The sequence below is a fragment of the Abramis brama genome, assembly GCF_963993115.1.
Source record: "Abramis brama genome assembly, chromosome: 3".
NCBI classification, from domain to species: Eukaryota; Metazoa; Chordata; class Actinopteri; order Cypriniformes; family Leuciscidae; genus Abramis; species Abramis brama.
The window spans coordinates 5,338,268-5,343,188 of NC_139965.1; the positions used below are offsets into that span (position 1 = coordinate 5,338,268).

Genomic DNA, 4,921 nt, shown 5'->3' on the forward strand with positions numbered 1-4,921 from the left:
AAACTTTTTGTTGATCATCAACATGTTGAGATTCATATGCTGATTTTTGATGCCTGTGTGCTCATATTGCTGTATAACCACAGGGATGCTACAATCAATAATATAAAATTAATAACACACTTACTTAATCAAAGATTATAATTAGATAAAATGATGGAATCAGGTCACTAAATGATGATTACATCACCATCACCTGCTCACATTTTGTTGCAGCAGTCAAAGAATAACTAATATTAAAAAGGTCAAGGGTCCAGAGCACAACTACACAAACACTGATCACCATAATGGTGACATGAAACCAAACATTTTCAATAAAACATCAACATTTAATTCTCAACAAGAGCTTCTATAGATGTATGGCAGAAATAAAGTCTAACTGGTTAATAATAAGTGCAATAATATGATAAAAATTATTTTGTTTATACAGTTTTATCCTACAGTTTAGGTTTAGTGACTTGCTGTTTTGAGATATCTGGAGTTCATTTTCTACTCAAAATGACACATTCATACTCAAAAATAGGGATTTCCCGATCCGATCACGTGGTTTCAGACTCGATCGGAATCGGACGTTACCTCCCGATCAGGACTCGGATATATATATGTATATATATATATATATTCTCATTATTTTTTAACACATCTATAGTTATGCGGTGGCACAGAGTTACGCCGGTTTCACACTGCACGCGTTAGCAGAGCGTAAGCAGCGCAGGAGCAGTGCGTATGGTGAGCAGGAGCAGGACACGCGCGTTTTGCTTTCACACTGGCAGCGTTTGTCACGCGCGGCTGAACCGCGGGTTGTGTACAGACGGAGTCTATAACGGATAAGTTGGCATTGCTTTATTTTGTTTTCAAATACATTTAAGAGAAAAGACTTGTCAAGAAGTTTATTTTATTAATAATTTCATTTATATAACTTTTGGTTCATCTTTGTTTTTATTGTTCTGGCAACAAGTTTGTTTTTGGACATTTGTTTTCTTTTTAAATTGCTGTTGGTCATTTGATCGACTGTTTAAAACACAATAGATATCATCAATGCACTTTTTGGATAAAACTGCGGTGTATTTTGGCCATGATCAATGCATTGTCACTTTAATTCAGCGTAAGCGGCGCAGCAAAAATAGACTCGTCGCCGAAACTATCGCGGCACTGCTGCTTCTGCTCTGCTCCTGCTACGCGCTGCCGCGCCGCCTCTGCGTGCGGTGTGAATGCTCTAATCTGTTAACATGGGCGGCAAAAAAAAGACGCGCTGCATGCTCTGCTAACCCCTCATTTACACTGAACACGTGTGCGGCGCATTACGGCTGCGACACGGCTACCGGAGCTGATCGCGCCCATTCTAGTCAATGCTTGTGTTTACACCGGCCGCAACGCGGCGCGTTTCAGAAGCTTCCCAGAAGCGGCTCTCCGCGCCGCTTCGCTAAATATAGGCGCCTAGTCTATTTTTGACGGACGCGCGTCCAAGTCACACCGGAAATACAAAATAAAAGTAAAAAAAACATTGTCAAATTCAAAATAAACACCCTGTGCAAACTCCCAAACGTATTACACACCAATATCCTTGGTAGAAACCATAGACTGTATGGTAGAAACTCAAAAATCAAGAAAAACCACGTCGGACAGGCAAATCACGTGGTCTCGTGCATCCAGTCGCTCTGCTTCTGAAATGCTCCTGGTGTGAGTTGGCACCGCGTGGAGGACGGAATAAAACCTTGTCGCAGACGTAATGCACCGCACACGTGTGCGGTGTAAATGAGGGGTAACGCGTGCAGTGTGAAACCGGCGAGTGCAGTTCCTATAAGCACATTACTGGCTTTGCAAACACTGTGGCACTTTAATTTTTTTATTTGTTTACATGCCTGCTGGGTGTTTTAAGTTGAGGTGATATTTGTTTATATATTAGACTTTTTTTATATTTACTGTTGCACTAAGTCCAAAAGTGAAGAATTTATGTTATTTATTACTTGATTGTTCAAGCTACCTCACAGAAGTGCTCTGTTTGTTAACAGAGTTGTTGAATGTTAAAATAAGGTGAATTAAATAAAAAATAAGGAACTGGATCTGTTTTTCGCTCTTCTTTATTCTTTTTTTATGTATTATAGAAGTATCGGATCGGGACTCGGTATTGGTAGATACTCAAAATCAAATGACTCGGGCTGCGTTCCAAACCGCATACTCAATGAGTAGGTACTTAATTTCAATAAGTACTTACTTAACGAGCGCTAAAAGAGTAGGTACTTTATAGCCAGATCTCGTTGAGTATGAATGCGAACCGGACATCTGCCATGTTTACGTTATCATGCGACCTACGACGCGTTATCACACGCGCAACAACTTAAAAGATTCGAACGGACACGTTTAATTCATCTATCTGTAAATATCTTGATATTGATTAAACTTGCTCATTTTGTGTTCTTTTTGAAGAAACTGCTGCCCATTTATTTTGTGAATACATTTAGGGTTGATTTAAGTTCTTATATTTAACCCTACTAATGTGACCCACCGTTTTATCCTTAACGATATTATTTATTTTTATTACGAAATCCCAAAATTGTCATCTCTTGAATATGTTGTTAATTTTATTTTATTTAATATCCAAACATTTTCATCCACAAGCCAAAGTGGCTTACTGCTTTATGTATTCCTCTTTTTCTTGTTGAATTTAACTCTCGTTTCATCCCTCAGGCCTATAAATAACAAAACAAAAAAAGCTTTTTTTTTAAATGTATTATAATGAATTATTTAAGAATATATATTAAGATATTCAACCTTGTAGGTTCTTTATCCTGTGTAAAAAATCTCATGTATGTATGCAAACCCATAATATATATATATATATAAATATATCTTAACATCAGTAACTCGACAGCCCTACCTAGAATTTTCCTCAGCGTTTGTAATGTCTGCACAAAGGGCAGCTGTGCGAAGATTCGCCTTTGGAGAAAACTGTTGATTTTGTACTCGAAAAATTTAAGTATCATTAATATTAAAAATTAATATTACCCCAGAATGAATTGCATTGCTATCCCACCCCAAAACATAAAATAATAACAAAGATAAATGCTGACCAATACTTAATTATATTACTTTTTACTGAAAATGATTTCAATAAAACAAACAAAATGTAATGTATATCATATGACATAGCTATGCATGATTTAATACACTCTAGATGTGTATATAATGAACATATCTACATTTTCTTTCAAACAATTAAATAAAACATTAATTAAATAATTATATTTTATTTACTGACAACAATGAGAAATATTAATAAATTAGTAAAAGAATGAATGAAAGTCACCATCACACAATAAACAAATGCATAAGTCAACACATGAAACAAAGCTTTATTCAAACTACAATCATGTATGTAGGCTACAGGCGCTGAACCCCACATCCTTCTGCCATCTCAACACAGCGGTTCCCATTCTGCGGCTTTATTCTGATGAATCAGCTGACCGCCCGAGGTGAGCCGTGCCTTCATGCCGGAGGTTGTTGCGTGATGTGTTGTGCTTCACAATCTGAGGCAATAAGAGCAGGTGGAGTGATGGAGGGTCTCATAAGGGCAGGTGGAGTGATGGAGGGTCTCATCCATGGCACCGTTTCCAGGATTCAGCTCTGGGCTCCTCATCCTCAGTGCTCACACCAGCCTGCTGACATTTCAGATCCTACAAAATGCACAAACATAACACAAAAGCAGTAATTTTAACCGCACAATGTCATTTGATTTCAGTATTATTTAGAAGACAAAAACGTTTTTTTTTCCACAAATGCCGCCATCATCTTCCCTTGCAGGTCCTGCTCCACCACAAAAGATCTGCAGCAAATGCACAGAAATCAAGAATCAGAAAGGTGCTGTAATAGCTCTGTTTGTAATTACAATAATTAAAATAAACTACAATTTAAGATTTAAATAGTTATTCATTTCTGTAGTATACTCACTCAAAGCCTTCATGAGCCACTCTCCACCAGATAAACACACATCTGTTCATCTGACCCTGTAACATCCAGACAAGATCCACGTTACCTCTGTGATTTATGAACTCAACACTACATTTACATGTTGAGGTTGTTTTAACTTTTTATCCAACATAAATGTTCCTCAATTTATCAACTACTAATGGACAAATAAAATAGATAACTTATGTTTAACGTTAGTTACTTTATAGATTTGTTCTACATAATAGCACACATTCATCACTCAGATGTCTATTTCATGTTGTGATATTTCAAGATTTTCCTGTCAGATGTAAATAGACATTTAAAATAAGCGTCTTTAAGATGTATATGGCTTATGTAAATCCACTTTAGAGACGTAACTTACGTGTCTTTACTGGAGCTCCCCTGTTAGCTAACGTTATACATAATAAAACGTGTTTTTACAGCAAAATCACAACTATACTATACTGTGTAACCTCTTTACACCTCCAACACTTCAACAGTTTACTCTACATTAGTTCAACACGTGCAATTTTAACAAAAGGAACCGTGTTTACTCACATTTGAAAGCACCCGCGCCGCTGATCTCTGCGATGTTTGATAATGACGTATCCTCTCGCGTGGCCTCCTGGGATAGAAGAGTATCCATCGGTTGAGCACTCGAAAATCTGTCCTGAAGCAGTAAGCCATCCGGGAACTTCTCGCCTACTCTTTTATGAATGCTGATGTTTCGAACGTACTGCTTCCTTCACGTACTGTTTTCGCCTACTATATAGTAGGAAAGTAGGCATATTCGAACGCACTTAAGTCCGAATCTCGCGATAATTAGTACGTCACCCAGGTAATTCTTGCCTACTCTTTTGGATTCGTACATACTTTTTCGCTCGCCTACTCTTTTTCCCATACTAAATAGTAGGGAAGTATGCGGTTTGGAACGCAGCACCGGACTCGAGGGCAAAAAAACCTGATCGGGACATCC

At 37.7% G+C, this 4,921-nt stretch overlaps 1 long non-coding RNA gene across 1 annotated transcript; it reads right to left on the reverse strand.

The window, feature by feature from the left end:
• Positions 1 to 3,530: 3,530 nt before the first annotated feature.
• On the reverse strand, positions 3,531 to 4,521 carry LOC311079210. The gene is made up of 3 exons (XR_014605356.1): positions 4,504 to 4,521; positions 3,946 to 4,001; positions 3,531 to 3,671 (listed from the first exon to the last, which is right to left on the reverse strand). It is a non-coding gene; the product is annotated as an uncharacterized lncRNA (long non-coding RNA).
• Positions 4,522 to 4,921: the final 400 nt, after the last annotated feature.